The following is a 21,994-nucleotide window of genomic DNA, read 5'->3' as shown; positions in this document are numbered from 1 at the left end:
TTCACATAGACTGATGTTCTGCCCAAAACACAGTTAAAGTTAATAAATTAAAAAAAGAGCTGTGCTCATAAGAGCTGGTGGAATAAAAGTATTGGAAAAACTTTAGGTACTTACAATACAAGCTTAGAATTTATTAATTAAAATAGTTATGATAATAATATACCTATATAGCTTAAAATAGCAGTTGTGGCCACAACCTACAAACGTAAAAATAGAACATAGCCATTGTTCTCACTCTCCATATACAATCGTATGCAAAAGTTTAGGGGCCCCTGACAATTTCCATGATTTTCATTTATAAATAATTGGGTGTTTGGATCAGCAATTTCATTTTAATCTATCAAATAACTGAAGGACCCTGAAGGACACAGTAATATTTCAGTAGTGAAATAAAGTTTATTGGATTAACAGAAAATGTGCAATATGCATCCAAACGAAATTAGACAGGTGCATAAATTTGGGCACCCCAACAGAAATATTGCATCAACATTTAGTAGAGCCTCCTTCAGCAGAAATAACAGCCTCTAGACGCTTCCTATAGCCTTTAATGTGTGTCTGGATTCTGGATGAAGATATTTTAGACCATTCCTCATTGCAAAACATCTCCAGTTCAGTTAGGTTTGAAGGTTGCTGAGCATGGACAGCCCGCTTCAAATCACCCCACAGATTTTCAATGATATTCAGGTCTGGGGACTGGTATGGTTATTCCAGAACATTGTACTTGTTCCTCTGCATAAATGCCAGAGTAGATTTTTAGCAGTGTTTTGGGTAGTTGTCTTGTTGAAATATCCAGCCCCAGCATCGTGACTGATTCCTCAACATTATTCTCAAGTATCTGCTGATATTGAATGGAATCCATGCGACCCTCAACTTTAACAAGATTCCCAGTACCGGCACTGGCCACACAGCCCCACAGCATGATGGAACATCCACCAAATTTTACTGTGGGTAGCAAGTGTTTTATATTGGAACGCTGTGTTCTTTTGCCGCTATGCATAATGCCCCTTGTTATGACCAAATAACTCAATCTTTGTTTCATCAGTCCACAGCACCTTCTTCCAAAATGAAGCTGGCTTGTCCAAATGTGCGTTTGCATACCTCAAGCGACTCTGTTTGTGCCGTGTGTGCAGAAAAGGCTTCTTCCGCATCACTCTCCCATACAGCTTCTCCTTGTGCAAAGTGCGCTGAATTGTTGAACGATGCACAGTGACACCATCTGCAGCAAGATGATGTTGTAGGTCTTTGGAGGTGGTCTGTGGGCTGTTTTTGACCGTTCTCACCATCCTTTGCCTCGCCAATATTTACTTGGCCTGCTGCTTCTGTGCCTGTGGTCTTCAATTTCCTCACTATGTTCCTGACAATGACAGCTTAAATCTCTGCAATTGCTTTTTGTAGCCTTCCCCTAAACCATAATGTTGAATAATCTTTGTTTTCAGGTCACTTGAGAGTTGTTTTGAGGCCCTCATGTTGCCACTCTTCAGAGGAGAGTCAAAGAGAACAACTTGCAATTGGCCACCTTAAATACCTTATCTCATGATTGGATGCACCTGTCTACGAAGTTCAAGGCTTAATGGGCTCACCAAACCAATTGTGTGTTCCAATTCATCAGTGCTAGGTAGTTAGAGGTATTCAAATCAACAAAATGACAAGGGTGCCTACATTTATGCACCTGTCTAATTTCGTTTTGATGCATATTGCACATTTTCTGTTAATCCAATAAACCTCATTTCACTACTATAATATTACTGTGTCCTTCAGTTATTTGATAGATCAAAATGAAATTGCTGATCCAAACACCCAATTATTTATAGATGAAAATCATGGAAATTGTCAGGGGTGCCTAAACTTTTGCATACAACTGTAGTTTATGATCATGCGATGAGCTTACACTAATCAGGTAACTGGCATTGGTCAGTGTTCTTAAAATTGTATTTCAAACTGAGGTATTCAGATATCAGTCTGTAACACCTTTTACGCGTTTCGATTCTGGAATGAGCCTTTATCAAGGTTGTAGACTGTCCTTCAATACTGGATATATATATATATATATATATATATATGTACAAAGAGATCAGCACTCACCAGCAAAGCAACCACTCTGTGCACGGCCTGTAAATATCCAAATGAAAAAGGGGCTGGGGATCAGGATCCGGTGTGCATCCTCAGTTGTCCACAACACTTATGCCAGCACGAAGAGATTTAAATAATCACCTTTAATGTATCAAAACATAACGTTTCAGCCTCACATGGAGGCCTTGGTCACATGTAAAAAACACACATCACAGGCATATATATATATATAGGCACACATAGGACCTTGGATCTTTAACCCTTTGAGTGCTAATGAAGGCTCTGAGCCGTCGCAGAGTTTCCCACTCCGTTGCTAACAACGGCTCAGAGCAGTCGCTAGCACTCTCCCACCTTGAGGGAGATCTAGGGGCTCCCAACCGCTCCTACCCCGGCGATCATGCCTGTATAGTGACAGGCATCGCCGGGACTTCATGTTTTGCATGGTGACGTCACTGCGCAACTTTATTAACAAAATGAAAATGTTAAGTATAGGAAAAGGGGACATGCTGCTTAGAAGCCTGTATCTCAGGCATCTAAGCAGCTACAGGCCCTAAGACCCACCATTGGAAAGGTAATCGCTTAACCATTCCAACGGTGTAAGTCTTGGGGATCTGGGGCAGGAGGGAAGTAAAAGAAAAAATATTTCAAAAATAAAAAGTAAAAAAAAACCTTTAATCAGCTTAGCACCCAGGTGGGAAAGTGCTTAGGGTTAAAGTCATATAGCACCTATGAAACGCTGGGGCCCAGAACCTGCTTTTACAGATTCATAAATGGGAAAATGTGTAATTTATTATTAATTTATCTTGCAACACCTCTTTCCATAGATTTTCTATATCTGAACTGACTTTTTGGTATGGATTGAAAAACTTGTATAAAAATGCAGCAGTAACGATCATATTGATGTAGTGCATTAGAATTTGTCTCTTCTCTGGCACTAAAATGGTGTCCAAAATATACCTCTAATTATAAGAGAGTACATTTTAAACGTACCATTTCTTGATGTATCTCATTAACAAATAATTGCAATGTGTCCAGTGGATGTGACATCCAAATAAAGAGACAGTGGTGATATTGCAATTGTTTGTATGGTTATATGAACATTCTTGAAACCCCGCCTGCTAGGAGATCTCTCATTATTATTATTATCTATAATCACAAAAAGGGCAAAGCTCACTAAATTGCAACACACTAATGCTCTGCAATTTTCCATAATGTCAGAAAGACTTGATTGTTTAGTTTTTAATTGACTGGACAGAGACTATAATTCATGAAGAAACATTTGCTGGGAAGTTTATTAAAGCATGAGTCCATATATACCCTTGCTGTCAAAAGCTACCATACACCAACCAAAAAATATATATATTCTTCAATAAGGTGGTGAGAGTCAATGAGCCATAACTCCTGGCCAATCGGAGGAGGCAAACATTCCCAAAGCTATGGTATTCTAGTTTTATCCTTGTCTCTCAGGAGGAGGGTGAAGAAAGAAGTGCTCCAGTTTCTTTGTGAACCAAAAATGGTTCTCAAACCTTTGTAAATCCAGGAATGGAGAATAAAGGTTTTATAAAGAGGGGAGTTCTGAGTACTTAGACCGTGAATTTAATTCTCCTGCGGGAGTTTATCACTGGCCTACCACAGGTGTCACAGGGACTAGTCCTTAGCCTCCTCCAGTTGGCTCGTTGTTGTACTTTGTGATATCCTCTGCTGTTGCTGGCACAGCCCTGGATGGGCTCTCTATTGGAAGTAGTCTTTTCTGCAGCTAGAAGCATAGTAGAGTAGGTGAATCTCAAGGTAAGTGAGAAAACTTCATGCACTCACATAGTAGTAAGTACATCAATTTTGAGGTTCATAATAGCCAGGGGACATACACTTGTAACAGACTAATTCCACCTTTATTACTTAGACTGTTCATACTTAGTCTAGTAATTATGAAAACTTTATTATGTGGTAAAAGCTGATATTTTATATTCAGCTAATTCACCTGGGAGTTACATCCCAATGCAACATTATGCCCTGTTATATACACAGTTAAAGGAATTCCACGGTAATGTGAGGTGTAATCTCTGTGTATTTTATGTTTTTTATGCACTGACTTAGAAGCAGTTGAGGAATTAAAAATGGGGCGGGAAACAGTCCAGTTACTAACTGTAACTGCGGTTCTTTGTTTCCGAATTCAACTGCCTTTTTCAATGTCTTATTACTGAAGGGTAAAAGTTTTATTAATTATTATGCCGGGCTAGATATTTATAAAGTGCATTAATATTATACAAGGAGGTTTTCCCTTTAATACTTATTGCCATATGTTGTCCATTTGTTGTTTCCATTTATTTTATTAGTCTGTTTGTGTATTCTTTCATGGAGCATACTGAAATTTGTCCCTACTACTTTACATTAGGAGGTTAAATCCACTGATAATTTTATTTTCTCTTCGCAGGATTGATACCAGTTCATTTTTGTAATTCCTGAATCAATCACATTAGGCAACTTAACAGTCCAATGCTGCTCTTATTTCTAAAGAAATCTGCCCTCCCTCTGTTTCCTCAATACAAGGGAGTGCTTCAGATTTTACTCCAGGATTTAAAGGTTTGTGAGTTCTGTAATTGTGCCAGCTATGCCAAGCCCCAGTTTGCACAATTTTATTTTCTATTTTGCAGGATTGTTACCAGTTCAGCTTTGCATTTCCTGATTATCTCACATTAGAAATTCTAACAGTCTAATGCTGTTCTTGCCTCTAAAGGAATCTGTCCTCACTCTGTTTCCTCAATACAAGGGAGCGCTTCAGATTTTAAAGCTTTGTGCACTATTTAGTTGTGGCGGTTCTATCTCCTCCAAGTATGCGCAAAAGCTATTTGTCTGAATGTCATCTTCAAGTAACATTATGAGGTTCTTCTGCATCATCAGAGATCTCAGAATGCCCTTATAATTTTCAGACTCAGACACAACCTGAAGGTGAGTTTTTTAGGATGATTAATATTTTTTTTTTAATGACCAAGATACAGTCACCTCTTTAATGTTTAATCCTCGACATCCCTCGTCAATGCCACATCACCAAACACCTGCGGGACCTGCACTGGCTCCCCATCAACAAAAGAATAACCTTCAAGCTTCTCCCCCACGCATTCAAGGCCCTCCACAACATCGGTCCCGAATACTTGAACCACCGCGTTACCTTCTACACCCCTGCCAGACAACTTCGATCGGCCAACCAAGCCCTCACAGTCATCCCCCGCATCAGGAAAACCACAGCGGGAGGCAGATCCTTCTCTCACCTGGCAGCCAAGACTTGGAACACCCTCCCACTGCACCTCAGACAAGCTACTGCCCTAACTAAGTTCAGAAAGGACCTCAAGACCTGGCTCTTCAACTGATCTGCAACCCTCAGCGCCTTAAGACACGGGTGAATAGCCGCGCTTTACAAGAACCCAATAGATAGATAGATAGATGTTTAAGTCTGAAAATTATAAGGGCATTCTTAGATGTCCTGCCTCAGACACCTAAGTGCAATCTTTAGGTCCCTTCAGAGCTGTCCTATTTTGAAAGGAGAACATTATCTGAGTTTTTAGACAGAAAATGTGTCTACAATTCGCATCCCAGGAAAAAAAATCTGGTTAGCACTTTCCACGGGTTTGTTTTCTCCTTCAATTAGTTTTCTACTAGATTGTGAGACGACGCGGTCTCCAGGAGATAGACCTGATGACTTCTGTTTTCAAGAGTCATAGTTTAAATTGAATAGAGCATATTTTAATAATCTGAATGCTCCAGTATGGCATCTGATTCAAATGTCAATCTTTCTCCAATTATCAAGATCTTGAGTTTGTCATCTTGATGGATTAGAGATTGAATACTAATTTTTTTTTATATCAAAGAGGTTTAATTGATACTGTATTGAACACCTTATTTCAGGCCATAAAGTAAAATTTCTCAAATGATTTGGAAAATTATTTATTTCTTGCTTTTGAAAATGAGAGTTTCAGCTGTCATTTGTTAAGAATTCCAATAATTCTTATTGCAATTTGGTTCAGGTAATCACTTAACATCAATTTTCCTGTAGAATGAAATAGAAAAAGCAAAGTGTCTGGACATCAAGGCTTTGCTCAGACTTAGAAGCTAAATGTCCAAAGCATGCAGGTTTGAAAAGAGGAGTAATTGGTTTAGATACTGGATATATACAGACTGTCTTAGAAGTTTTTTTTTTATCATTTTCAGCAATATCTTCTGCTGGAAGTCTTTGATTGTTTTATCTAAACTATTTTTTGGGATATCATCAATCAGATTATAGCCCATTCCTTGTCATAATCCAAAGAGTTTATTTGATGGTCTCTTACTTAATTTAGATATTGTAAGAGCATTAGCATTCTACTTTCAAATTACAAGGTTTTTAGACAATCCTTTAATTTTTTTGTCCCTTTATCCACGTAAAGTTCAGAAGACCACATCAGTTTCTTTAGCTTTTTAGCTTTTAGGCTAAATCTCTTGAATTACAAGGTTTACTTGTGGGTAGGCCCGATAGTCTTTTCCAAAATGCATTATTGCCTATTTTTCTAGATTAGTTTAGTTTTCTTTGATTTTCAAGAATAAGTATTATATTGAATACATTTGCAAAACAGCAATAAACTTTCTCTTAATTCTACCACTTTGATGTGTTTGGTAGGAAAGTCATTTAGGAAACAATGTCTGGTAAATAGGTGCCTGCCTTAAAAAATGTTTGTCCCGACAAATTACTCGTAGATGCCACAGCTTGGGTATCAGTTCCCAGGAGTACTGAGAAAACAAAAATGTATGCTTAACTAATAAATCATACATTTTGTTTTTCATTTCATACCTTGTTACACATTTGAAGAGATAAGAGAGCGGGCTAATCAATTATTAGCCTCCAACCTGATAGAAATTCCATGCAGATATATTTTAATATGTAAGATAATCTATAAACCTATGCTCCTATTCATTAATTAGTCTTAGAATAATGTATAAGAGAATACTATAAAGTTCTACTACGCTATTATAGCAAATTGATATACACTTTCTTTATTTGCTTTATAAGCTATAATCAATTCCAAATTTGTGATACATAGAAAAATTTGTCATGCTCCTGGTTCAGAGGAGAATTGCCTGGCATTTCGGGGCTTGACTGACCTTACTTGGCGGGATCAGACTGATATGCTTCAGGAAAGTTTTCCTCTGTGAAAACCACATTGGTCTAAAGGAGGCTGCTCCTGGGTGGTAAATCACCATAGAACGATCTGATGAGCTGTTGTTCATTCCTGGTAGAGCGCTTCTCTCTTTGTATGAAAATTAATATGACCCTGGGGAAGTCTCCCTATGGGCGATGGGGGAAACCAGAAATGGACTCCTTGCCCAGTGTGCTTAGAGGAATGTGGCTGTACCTCACTGACGAGGCCTATAGAAGACCCGAAACAATCCTCTGGGGTTGTCATGTTTCTTGTTCAGAGGAGAATTGCCTGGTATTTCGGGGCTGGACTGACCTTACTTGGCGGGATTAGACTGATATGCTTCAGGAAAGGTTTCCTCTGTGAAAAGCACATTGGTCTAAAAGAGGCTGCTCCTGGGTGGTAAATCACCATAGAACTAGCTGATGAGCTGTTGTTCGTTCCTGGTAGAGCGCTTCTATCTTCGTATGCAAATTAATATGACCCTGGGGAAGTCTCCCTATGGGTGATGGGGGAAACCAGACGTGGACTCCTTGCCCAGTGTGCTTAGAGGAATGTGGCTGCACCTCACTGACGAGGCCCATAGGAGGCCGAAACGATCGTCTGGGGTTGTAATGTTCCTTGTTCAGAGGAGAATAGCCTGGTATTTCAGGGTTGGAATGACCTTACTTGTGGGATCAGACTGATATGCTTCAGGAAAATTTGCTTTTCACAGAGGCTGCTCCTGGGTGGTCAATCGCCATAGAACTAGCTGATGAGCTGTTGTTCGTTCCTGGTAGAGCGCTTCTCTCTTCGTATGCAAATAGAAAAATATGTTCCAGATTTTCTACATGCACATGTTCTTTAAAATCACTCCATGTTTCCAATTGCACTACATACACAAAGTGAACTGACAATGCATGTTTGGAGTTTCATTTTGGTCTTGATGTAATGACCAACCACAAAATGTAGTGTAATGACAAAAATAAAAATGTCATGTAACAAAATACCAGCATCCATTTTGAACAAAGACTAGAATTTCTTATTCAGGGCCTCTGAATGTAACCACACAAATTTCAGATTTATTGGAGGGAGCACAGATATCCAGTATTCAGTCACTTAAACTAGGAATTTTTTTCAAATGCTTACTACTTTGGCTTGCAATAACAAATTTGACTGTATATTTTGAGTCACTACGAAACTGGAATAATTGAAGTACATCAGTTAAGTATGTTTTAATATATTTAAAAACAAAAGAAAAAAGTTTTTTTAAGGAACTTTGAAACACATTCTTTATCATTCTTATAGCCCAAAAGCCTCTCTAGCTTTTCATGAGAAATTGGTGGGCTGATAAAGTTCTATTGCTTCTATATGGCAACAGAATACAAACTGAGCAGCTTTTCAGACTTATTAGTTGGGAAAATTGAAATCCTTTTAATATTATGAAAATATATAACTATTTTTGAACAAATATGCAGTATGTGCTTCTAGGAAGGGATACATTAATTTGATCAATGCAGTTTTTTTAAAATAATATTTACTGGTTAATTTTTTAGAGAAATGGATTCATGTAGTTTACATTTTTATAATGTATTTGAAGTGTTGTTTCAGTTTACTGGAAGTATAAGGTTAAAGGGCCATGATACCCAAATGTTTAAACGCTTGAAAGTGATGCAGCATAGCTGTAAAAAGCTGACTAGAAAATATCACCTGAACAACTCTATGTAAAAAAGAAAGATATTTTACCTCATAGTTCCTCACATCCTATTGTAAAGGACTTCTAAGCAGCAAACCAGTATGTCTGTCCCGGGACAGCAAAAGGAGCGAGCATTCGTGCACACTCATCTTATTTCCCTATTCAGTTTAAGGAAATTTACTATGAAATCTCATGAGATCACAGTAAAAGAGTTCTTGACCTCAGCACTGTTGATGCTGATTGGCTGCTGTTCATTTGCTCTTTTTTTTTTTTTTACCTGCAGCTGGGCAGTAGCTGAGTATAACTTTTTACACAGAATTTACTCTGCTGAGCTGAGGAGAATATCTTCTTTTTTTTACATAGAGATGCTCAGGTAATATTTTCCTGTCATTTTTTTACAGTTATACTACATCATTTTCAAGTGATTTAGCATATTATTATTATCGGTTATTTGTAGAGCGCCAACAGATTCCGCAGCGCTAAAGCATATGAGTATTATGTCCCTTTAATGTAGGGGTGTTTGATTGATTTGTTTTATTTCTACATTATTTTATTTTCATAAATTTTTTCATGCTGACCTATGTGCAAAAGGACTTTATATAGACTGTTGGTTCCTAAAAACAAAGAGATAAAATTGATAAAATTCATATTTTCAATACAATAAAACCATCAGCTTCAACAATTGCCACAGTAGAGGTTCCTAGAGGACACATGAAGTAACTAAAGGATTCCAAAACTTTACTTTTTTATGCACAACATGGCCATCAATTTCAAATCACAAATGTTTATATTTCATAACTTACCTACTTTTACAGTCCAACGATCTTTCTGAACACTATAAAATTAAATGTTATCTTTCGAAGTTGACGTCATTACAGCCAACCTTCTAATATGGGCTGTGCACTATTAAACTCCATTGCCAATTGTATTCCAATTTTGTGCATATCATTAAGTGACAATGTCGTCACTAGGCACATGCGCATTGCAATCTGTTGACTCCCGCAAGCACATATCCAATTCCTGATACCACACTTACCCATACAATGGTATTAGCGGGGCTGCTGGTTTGCTGTGAGTGACGTTGAGTATGACGTGGATGGAATATCGTGCATGCGCATAGTGTCAAAACACAGCTATTTTCATAACCTGGGTTATCCTTCAGGATTGAATGATAGAAGGATTTCCAAACCCACCGACAGCAATTCTTTTCTATTTTCGCAATCGGATTGCTAAGAAATGGTAAAAATTAGAAAAGCAATGCAAATTACAAAAATATTGAAAATATATTGATATTGCAATTGGAGATTACTTTTAATATGGGTTTAATGTCCATTAAATTATATTTATATATCAAAGATAAATGCCTGTAATTAATAGCACAGGCATAGGCCAGCCCATTATCTCAGTTTAAAGGTCCAACAGAGATCTATTCATACAGATGATAACTGAGATTGGCTATCAAAGTCTGATATATCTGAACAGTATAATATGCAGACTAGTATGGGCATCAGATGATACAAAAAAACACACAGACGTAGCTGACATAATTTTCCCCCATACAAAAGTCCTGAATATATCTAATTAGCAACAATGCAACACAGGTAAACCATGAAAATTGTGTGCCAAGTGGGTTTATTCTCCAAAATATCAACAAAAATACACATCAGAATTTGATACTTTGCTTGCAAAAATGGCATCAGTATTAATAAAGGGGGAAAGAAAAGTTCATGAAATTCAGCTGAGAACATTTGTTTCATGTGACACAAGTTGACTCATTTATCTTCTTAAATGTCTGTGTGTAAAATACTATGCAAAACCAACCATCGTTTTAAAGTGAGACTTAATGAACATAAATCAAAGACTGAGCAATCTTCGGATGTGCAACTAGGACAAATCCTCCATTCAGCTAGGCATGCAGTTACTCAGCTTAACCGGCAAGGACTGGAGGTTGTCACAAGAGTCTATTTGTATATAATCAAACCTGTATAACAACATAAAATATGTTTAAGATTGAAAAGAGAATTAATTTCCCTTAGCTTCTTGAAGATGTAAGTTATCAGTATGTCTATTTTTTCTTGTATTAAAGCATATTTTTACTTGAAATTAATATTTCACAGAATTTAGGGAGTAGTATTTGCATTTGTGCCTGGGGTCCTAATAAACATAAATTTGAATGGCTTGAATAACACTATCAAACTTTGCTTCTATTAAAGGGACAGTCAAGTCCAAAAAAAACTTTCATGATTTAAATAGGGCATGCAGTTTTAAACAACTTCCCAATTTACTTTTATCACCAATTTTGCTTTGTTCTCTTGGTATTCTTAGTTGAAAGCTAAACCTAGGAGGTTCGTATGCTAATTTCTTAGACCTTGAAGACTGACTCTAATCTGAATACATTTTGACCACTAGAGGGCATTAGTTCACATGTTTCATATAGATAACATTGAGCTCATGCACGTAAAGTGACCTAGGAGTGAGCACTGATTGGCTAAACTGCATGTCTGTCAAAAGAACTGAAATAAGGGGGCAGTCAGCAGAGGCTTAGATACAAGATAATTACAGAGGTAAAACTTGTATTATTATAACTGTGTTGGATATGCAAAACTGAGGAATGGGTAATAAAGGGATTATCTTTCTTTTTAAACAACAAAAATTCTGGTGTTGACTGTCCCTTTAAAGTGGACCTGTGTATACACTGTTTATGGATTAGCTTTTCAGAATATATAGCTTTTTATATATAAATTATAAATATTTACATATTTGTATATGTTTAATAATACATATTTATATATTTTACATTTTTTATTTTCTCATTTTTTTGGCCATAGGTATGAATAAAAGATCATGGGAAGTGGGAGGGATTAAAAGCTCATGTTCGGTGTTTTGCCTCCTCCTAGTGGACTGGACGTTAATCACACATGCGATGGCTCGTGAACTCTCACCATAATGAAAGAAATTAATTTATCATCAGGTAAGCATAAATATTGTTTATTGCTAGATTAAAGCAAATTAAAAATCATTTAATTAAATAAAAAACATTGTTGATAGGTTTGAAATAACAATGTTTCTCCTGTAGACCAACCTGCTGCTTTAAAAATTGCTTGGACAGATCAATGTTTTAAAAAGCTTTAGAAGCATAAGCTCCTCCTAATAGAATGAGCCATAAAGAAGAATTCACTCCATCTTAAGGGTACTCTTAAAGGGACATTAAACCCCATTTTTTTCTTTCATGATTCAGATAGGGAATGCCATTTTAAACAACTTTCGAATTTACTTCTATTATCTAATTTGCTTCATTCTCTTGATATTCTTTCCTGAAAAGCATATTTAGATAGGCTCAGTAGCTTCTGATTGGTGGCTGCACATAGATGCCTCATGTGATTGGCTATCTAAAGATTGTAGCAAATTAGAGAATACAATTTGAAACAACATTCCAATTTACTTCTATTATCTATCTGAATCATGAAAGAAAAATTTGGGGTTTAGTGGCCCTTTAAGTCATCATTTTTTTTCTGTCATGATTCATGAACACACAATTTAAGCTAAATGTTCCAATTTACTTACAGTATCAAATTGTGCACAATCCTTTTATAAGCACATTTTCTGAGGCACTAACTCCTACTGAGCATGTGCAAGAGTCTAATTTCCTGATGACTGTTACATAATACAAGAGGCTGGCAAATAGATGAAATGTCAATCAGAAAAAAAAACTAATGCTCATTTGAAATTCAGAGTAATCGCTTTTGTATTACCTGTTTATTATGCTTTTGTTGAATTATCAATTCTACTGTAATGGTCATTTAAGACATAATCAATTTGACCCATCTAGTAATACAATTAGGGGAGCTCTCTCTTTGTGTGGAGGAACAAAGTAGAGTTGTCTAGAACCAGGGAATCCAATTAGTTCTAATTGACATCTGTGTGTAGTAAAATGTCTAGAGAAGTTCAAGCCATTTATTTTAATTCTAAATAATTTTCTCCTTTTGATGTCACTTTAATCTTAGTTTTAAGAAATAAAACTCTTTCTCAAACTATGTTCTATCCTTTCTTTACGGAACAACCAAAACTAACACTCTTTTTAAAGAAATAAAAGCAAAGTAGCTAATTTTACAGATAATGACTTTAGTTACAAAATGTTATTAGTTTGCCAGTTTTCAAAAAAGGAAATTACTGATTTTACATCCCAAAAAGAAGAATCCTTCTAGGTAAAGAAGGAATTTTATATTAAATAGCTTGAGATGGAGTCAGTGGTGAATAAAATAATTTGTGTTTGAAATTCACAGTAACAAAGGGGTTAATAAACATTATTTATCGTGTAAAGAAAAATAAATAGTCAGAGAACTTGCCCAAAGTACTTGAGAGTCTTTAGAATTTTTGCTAATCACTATATTTACATATACAGTGGGGTAAAAAAGTATTTAGTCAGCCACCAATTGTGCAAGTTCTCCCGCTTAAGAAGATGAGAGAGGCCTGTAATTTTCATCATAGGTATACCTCAACTATGAGAGACAAAATGTGGAAACAAATCCAGACAATCACATTGTCTGATTTGGAAAGAATTTATTTGCAAATTATGGTGGAAAATAAGTATTTGGTCAATATCAAAAGTTCATCTCAATACTTTGTTATATATCCTTTGTTGGCAATGACAGAGGTCAAACATTTTCTGTAAGTCTTCACAAGGTTGTCACACAATGTTGTGGTATGTTGGCCCATTCCTGCATGCAGATCTCCTCTAGAGCAGTGATGTTTTGGGGCTGTCGCTGGGCAACACAGACTTTCAACTCCCTCCAAAGGTTTTCTATGGGGTTGAGATCTGGAGACTGGCTAGGCCACTCCAGGACCTTGAAATGCTTCTTACGAAGCCACTCCTTCGTTGCCCTGGCGGTGTGTTTGGGATCATTGTCATGCTGAAAGACCCAGCCATGTTTCATCTTCAATGCCCTTGCTGATGGAAGGAGGTTTGCACTCAAAAGCTCACAATACATGGCCCCATTCATTCTTTCATGTACACGGATCAGTCGTCCTGTTCCCTTTGCAGAGAAACAGACCCAAAGCATGATGTTGCCACCCTCATGCTTCACAATAGGTATGGTGTTCCTTGGTTACAACTCAGCATTCTCTCTCCTCCAAACACGACGAGTTGTGTTTCTACCAAACAGTTCTACTTTGGTTTCATCTGACCATATGACATTCTCCCAATCCACTTCTGGATCATCAAATGCTCTCTAGCATACTTCAGACAGGCCCTGACATGTACTGGCTTAAGCAGGGGGACACGCCTGGCACTGCAGGATCTGAGTCCCTGGCAGCGTAGTGTGCTACTGATGGTAGCCTTTGTTACATTGGTCCCAGCTCTCTGCAGGTCATTCACTAGGTTCCCCTGTGTGGTTCTGGGATGTTTGCTCACCGTTCTTGTGATCATTTTGACCCCACGGGGTGAGATCTTGCGTGGAGCCCCAGATCGAGGGAGATTATCAGTGGTCTTGTATGTCTTCCATTTTCTAATTATTGCTCCCACAGTTGATTTCTTCACACCAAGCTGCTTGCCTATTGCAGATTCAGTCTTCCCAGCCTGATGCAGGTCTACAATTTTGTTTCTGGTGTCCTTCGACAGCTCTTTGGTCTTCACCATAGTACAGTTTGGAGTGTGACTGTTTGAGGTTGTGGACAGGTGTCTTTTATACTGATAACAAGATCAAACAGGTGCCATTAATACAGGTAAAGAGTGGAGGACAGAGGAGCCTCTTAAAGAAGAAGATACAGGTCTGTGAGAGCCAGAAATCTTGCTCGTTTGTAGGTGACCAAATACTTATTTTCCACCATAATATGCAAATAAATTCTTTCCAAATCAGACAATGTGATTGTCTGGATTTGTTTCCACATTTTGTCTCTCATAGTTGAGGTATACCTATGATGAAAATTACAGGCCTCTCTCATCTTCTTAAGTGGGAGAACTTGCACAATTGGTGGCTGACTAAATACTTTTTTGCCCCACTGTAAATAGAGCATTTGATTTTTGATTTACCTATGAAAACTATATTTCTTTCATGTCAGTGGCAAGAGTCCATGAGCTAGTGACGTATGGGATATACATTCCTACCAAAGTTTTTTGGGCAAAGTTTTCCGAACCTCAAATTCCTATAAATACACCTCCCACCTCACTCATACTTCAGTTTTACAAACTTTGCCTCCTGTGGAGGTGGTGAAGCAAGATGTGCTTGATTTTCTTCTGTGAAAGGCGCTTCTAAGCATTTTGAAGCCCAAATTCCTCTCAAAGTACAGTGTTTGTCAGAGGGATGTGAAGGGAGTATTGCCTGTTGATTTCATGTTTTCACCTATGGGAAATCTATTCTAAGGCTCTCTGTAAATCGGTCGCAGGGATTCATCTGCTGCCTCCCTTTACAGATCGACATTATACTCCTCTACCATTACCTCTGCTGATATGTTTCAGTACTGGTTTGGCTGTCTGCTATATGTGGATCGGTGTCTTCCGGTAAGTATATATAATTTTTTAAGACATTCTCAGCTATGTTTGGCACTTTATATTATAAAGTTTTAAATGTATTTTGTATACATTTGCCACAAGTCAGGTCTGTGTATTTCCTTTTGCCGTTGAATAGTTTCAGCATTGAAATTATGTTTATGGTAGATTTTAGGTATTTTTTTCTTACCTGAGGTTCCAGTTAGTTGTAACTTGGAGTCTGCTTTTCAAAATTTTCGTGGGCTAACTAGTCTCGCAATAACACAAAATGCTACTTTTTATGGGAACATTTTTGGCGCAAAGTCGCGTCTTTCGCGACACGAGTCACGTCATTTCTTGCGTCTTTATTGACGCAAATTTTTTTGGCATGAAGTTGCGCCTGTTATGGCGCGAGTCGCGTTATTTCATTTTCTTAGCTTTGGCGCCAAAAGTTTTTTCCTCAGCATTTGCATCATCTTTGTTTGCGCCATTCTTGGCCCCAAAATGTGTTATATTAAGTCTCTCCCTCTTTTGCTCTCTGTTCTCATTTGTTTATAGAGAGCTTTGATGTTTGCTTTTACTTTTGTTTAAGAATTTTATCATAAGCATTTTTTTCCCATTCCTGAAACTGTTATTTTGTTTTAATGTTATTTTTTCTTTTTTATTTTGCAAGATGTCTCAAACAGATCCTGACTATGATGCTACTTTATTAACTAATTAACTAAACTGATTTTATTTCTTCAGCTCAATTATGTGGCACTTGTTTATTACATGTTGATAATGTTTCTATGAGTACAAATACATCTACTGTTATTTTTTTTTCAGTTTATTGTACCTGATATTTCTGCAGATAAAAAATGCTATGACTAGTATATTTCCAGTCAGTACAAAATTCATTAAATCTATGACAAGTTTGGAAAGACCTTTACGTTTATTTGAAGACAAAATAGCAAAGTATTCTCTAATGATGAGGGTTCCTCTGACTCAAAAAATCTTCTTTTTTATTTTTTCAATTGAACTTATGTGTTCTCTATTAAGGAAGTAATGTTTACTTTAGGTATTAAGGAGTCTAGTCATCCTAATAGCTAAACTATTATTCAGGTTGCTCCTGAAGTTTTTTTCCTATTCCAGATGCTCGGTAATATGGTTGTTTGAGAATGGTTTTAACCTGGTACCTTTTACTTATGGCTAGTTTAGAGTTTTGAGAACGTACTATTATTTCAATTGAAGATATTACTTCTTTTCAGGATCCTTTAAGGAAGCCTGAATCTTTCCTTAAAAGAGCATAGTTTCTTACTGGTTATATTCTTAGACCGGCTATTTCTATGGCTGAGGTTGCTGCTGCTTCAACTTTCTAGTTTGACAGTTTGGCACAGCAGTTATTAGATCCTGCAGAATATAACATTGTTCTTTTATTTCAACATACACTCTTTTATTTATGTTGCTATATTTGATGTTATTTAAATTTAATGAAACAATCTATATTTTTAGCTATTCTGACTTGAATAGCTTTATGGCTTAAATCTTGAAATATTGACATAGAAATAATAAATCAGATTAAGACACTAACTTTTCAGGGAAATAATTTGTTTGGTTCCTCTATAACTAGGGGTAAGGGAGTTTTTTGGGCCCTAGACAAGAAATTTAAGGGTAAATTTAAAGCTCTCAATTGTTTTTGTTCCTTTCGTCTTTATAGAGAACTGAAAACCTCTCATTCCCCTAAGGTCTCTGGCTCTATTTAAAGACCTAATTCGAACTGGAATAAATCCAAGCCTTATAAGGATCCAAATCCGGCTCCTAAGTCTGCATGAAGGTGCAGCCCTCAATTCAGTTCTTCTGGTGAGGGGCAGATTAAGTTATTTCAAGACATTTGGACAGTTTCAGTCCAAAATTAATAGAATATTGTTTGTCAAGGGTATTCAATAAGTTTTTTAGACTCAGGCTTTTCTGAAGTGTGTTTCAGACCTAGAGTTTTCAGGGGTGTTTGTACCAGTTCCTCAGCAGGAACAGGGATTGGGTTTCTATTCAAATCTATTCATTGCCCCAGAGAAGGATGATTTTTTTTCAGACCAATCCTGGATCTGAAAATGTTAATCGTTTTGTAAGAGTCCCCAACTTTTTAGATGGTGACTATAAGGACTATTCTGCTTTTTGTTCAGTAAGGTCATTTTATATCCTCAATAGACTTATAGGACACTTATCTAAACATTTTGATTCATCCAGACCACTATCATTTTCTGAAATTCTCTTTTTTAGACAAACATTACCATTTTGTCGCTCTTCCTTTTGGTCTAGCATCTGCTCCAAGAATTTTCTCAAAGGTTCTTGGTTCTCTTCTTTCTGTAATCAGAGAGCAAGGTATTGTGGTATTTTTGATGGTATCTTGGTACTAGCTCAATCTTTTCATTTAGTAGAATCTCACACGGAACAACTGAATGTTGTTTCTTCTAGACATGGTTGGAGGATCAATTTACCAAAGAGTTTCTTTATTCTTTAGACATAGGTTACCTTCTTAGGTTTCCAGATAGATTCAGTGTCCATGATTTTTTCTCTTACAGACAATAGACAAATGAAGTGGGTCTTAGCTTGTCTAAACCTTTAGTCTCTATCATTCTCTTCAGTGGCTATGTGCATGGAAGTTTTAGGTCTCATGGTTGCAGCATCGGACACAATCTCCTTTGCTCATTTTCATATGAGACCGCTACAGCTTTGCATGTTACACCTGTGGTGCAGGGATTATACTCAGATATCACAGTTGATATACTTAAACCCCAACACTTATCTCTCTCTGTTTTTGGTGTTTAAACCATCACCTTGTTGTTCAAGGGACCACCTTTGTTCATCCTTCCTGGACTGTTATCTTAACAGATGCAAGTCTTATAGGTTGGGGAGCTATCTGGGGATCTCTGACAGCACAAGAAGTTTGGAATCCTCAAGAGGCAAGGTTACCAATAATTCATTTAGAACTGTGCTATTTTTAGAGCTCTTCAGGCTTGGTCTCTATTGAAGAGAGAACTCTACATTCATTTTCAGACAATATCACAACAGTGGCATATGTCATTCATCAATGGGGGACTCGCAGTCCTTTAGTGATGAAAGACGTATCTCTGGTATTTTCTTGGGCGGAATCCAATTCTTGTCAAGACTCTGCGATTCATATCTCAGGTGTAGACATTTGGGAAGCGGATTATCTCAGCCATCATTCTGTACATCCGGGGGAGTGGTCTCCTTTTCCAGATGTGTTATTTCAACTTGTATTGATATGGGGTCTTCTATAAATAGATCTGTTGGCCTCTCGTCTGAACAAGAGACTTCAGATACCTTTCCAGGTCCAGTGATCCTCAGGCAGAAATGATGGATACTCTAGAAGGTCTATGGTTTTACCAATCTGCTTCCTCTTCCAAGGGTGATCTCTAAGATCATATTGGAACAATTTTATATGTTTCTGATAGCACCCGCATGGCCTCTCTGGTTTTGGTATGCAGACCTTGTCTGAATGTCCAGTTGTCAGCCTTGGTCATTTTTTATAAGACCAGACCTTCTGTCTCTAGGTCCATTTTTCCATCAGGATTTCAAATCTTTGAATTTGAAGACATGGAAATTAAACGCTTAGTTCTGAAGTCATAGAGGTTTCTCTGATTCAGTCATTATTTCTATTATACAGGCTCTTAAGTCTGTTTCAAGGAAAGTTTATCATAGGGTTTGGTAAACCTATATTTCATGGTGTTACACTCATGATTATTCTTGGCATTCTTTTGAATTCCTATGATTTTACAGTTTCTTCAGGTTAGTTTGGATAAAAGGTTTTATCTGCAAATACTTTGAAAGGCAAATCTCTGCTCTTTCTGTCTTATTTCACAAAAAGATTGTTAAACTTCCTGATATTCAATGTTTTGTTCAGGTTTTGATTCGTATCAAGCCTGTTATTAAATCAATTTCTCCTTCTTGGAGTCTCAATTTGGTTTTTAAGATTTTGCAGGATCTTCTTTGAAGTCTATGCATTCTTTGGATTTTATCTACTTTCTTAGAAAGTGTTATTTCTTTGGCTTTCTCTTCTGCTAGAATAGTTTTCTGAATTGTCTGCTCTCTATTATGAGTTTTCTTATCTGATTTTTCATCAAGATAAGCTGTTTTGCAGACTTTGTTTTTAATTTTTTTGCTTTAAGTTGTGAATTCTAACAACATCTATAGGGAGATTTTTGTTTCTTCCTTGTGTCCTAATCCTACGAATACTTCTAAAAGGTCTTTTCATTCTTTGGATGTTGAGGCTACTATAGATTTCAGAAAGACTTCTAGTCTATTTGATATTTTTTCTGGTTCCAGAAGAGGTCAGAAAGCCTTTGCCATTTCTTTGGCATCTTGGTTGAAGTTTAGATTCACAAGGCTTATTTGAAGGCAGGGCAGTCTCTGCTTCAGTATATTACAGCTCATTCTACTAGATCAGTCACCATATCTTGGGTTTTCAAGAATGAAACTTCAGTTGATTAAATTTGCAAAAGCAGTAACTTGGTCTTCTTTGCAGTCATTTACTTTATTTTACCATATTGATGTGTTTGCTTCTTTGGAAGCAGCCTTTGCTAGAAAGGTTTTTCAGGCAGCTGTCTCAGTTTGATTCTAGTGCCTATGATTTGAGTTTTTTTGAATTTTTTAAGAAAACAATTATTTTTTGGGATTTAATTTCTCAGCGGAAATAGCGTTTTTTATTTTTTCCCTCCCTCTCTAGTGACTCATGGACTTCCACATCTTGGGTATTATATGCCATACATTACTAGATCATGGACTCTTGCCACTTACATGAAAGAAAACATAACCACAAAAAATAGGGTGGGTCTCATGGACTCTTGCCACTATGAAAGAAATTAATTTATCAGGTAAGTTCTTACATAAATTATGATTTTTAGTATAAAACACAATATTTTTCAAGTTCCTCTTTTTAATGCTTTTTACTCCTTGTTTTTCTTCACCTCACTTCTTGGCTATACATTAAACTAAGGTATGAGTGAGGTGGGAGGTGTATTTATAGGCATTTGAGGTTTGGGAAACTTTGCACCCTCCTGGTAGGAATGTATATCCCATACGTCACTAGATCATGGACTCTTGCCACTATGAAAGAAATTAATTTATCAGGTAAGTTCTTACATAAACTATGTTATTTTGTTGGGAATATCTCAGGATTAGAAATTATCATAATATTACAAAATATATATATATATATCCCTCATCAAGGTCCCCCCCCAAAACCTGGGTCCCCAATACAGCGATACAATGCAAGCTCTTAAACAAACAAACTGGGAACAAGTCAAGGGTTTACAGACTTATGTAATCACCCTAGACACATACAAAACACGGAAGGGGACTACACTCTCAGACTTAACTGGGTACACATCCTATGACCCTGCAACATGCACAGCCCTGGGTGCTCAATAGCACTCTCAGGAAGCTACACTGTCCCCGGAGTCCCAGGCAGTTAATCCCAGACAGGTCTGGGTACAAGGCCCATAGGGAAAATTACAAAACAAATGAATACAGCACACAGAGGAAGTCCAGCACTCACAAGCACTCAGCTAAGATTAAAAGCAAAAATGGAAGAGTTAGTTACTGCATCTGGCCAAATGGGACAAGCCCTGGTACCAGGTCAAGGTCTCTCCTAAAACCTTGGTCCCTAAATAGCCAAACAATGCATGTTCTCAATCAAACAAACAGGGAACAAGTGAAGGATGCTATTGAGCACCCAGGGCTGTGCATGTTGCAGGGTCATTGGATGTGTACCCAGTCCAAACTGAGAGCGCAGTCCCCTTCCGTGTTTTCTATATGTCTAGGGTGATTGCATAAGTCTGTGCACACTTCACTTGTTCCCAGTTTGTTTGATTGAGAGCATGCAATTTTAAACAACTTTCCAATGTGCTTTTATAATCTGTAGATGCAGGAGGACCTGATACTTGGACAGAGGTAAGACATAATAGGAGACGCTATAAACACCAAAACGATATACACAAAAACCATCATAGGGGGCGTAATAGGTATTACCCACCCCAGAGGAGAGCATTAGCCAACCAAGGCATATATAGAAATAACTTCCACCCCAATAGAGATTGGGACAATACCCTTAAGGGAGCCCCAAATAGCTATAGAGGGAACACCTATAAACAATATGACCAGAGGGCATACAATGAAAAATGTCACTCTCATTACGATGGCAGACCATACTATTCATACCATGATAGCAAGCCATATAGAAACCATTACAACAATAGACCATATTACAAAAATTTCAATAACCTCCACAACTATCGCGATCAGCCAAGAGCATCCCCAATAAGTAATGTCCAAGAAAGGAGGATATCATTCTCTGATCACATAGACGATACACATGATTATGAGAAAAGATTCCCCGATCATAGAAATCAACATCGTCAGCACAATTACAATACGCACAATCATCACAAGAATCTATATCAGAGACATAATTGGAGAGAACAGTATCACAATAACTCCAACAGGTTCTCTCAAATTCCACATGAAAATGAACAGCAGCGTAGCCATGAGATGGGACAATGCCACCCTGACCCGACACCACAGAAAAACAGAAACAGAGTAAACTCCATCACTGCTCGATACTAT

The sequence above is a fragment of the Bombina bombina genome, chromosome 1, assembly GCF_027579735.1.
Source record: "Bombina bombina isolate aBomBom1 chromosome 1, aBomBom1.pri, whole genome shotgun sequence".
Classification (NCBI taxonomy): Eukaryota; Metazoa; Chordata; class Amphibia; order Anura; family Bombinatoridae; genus Bombina; species Bombina bombina.
The sequence above is the reverse complement of the archived record's forward strand: the minus strand, read 5'-3'. Positions refer to the sequence as shown.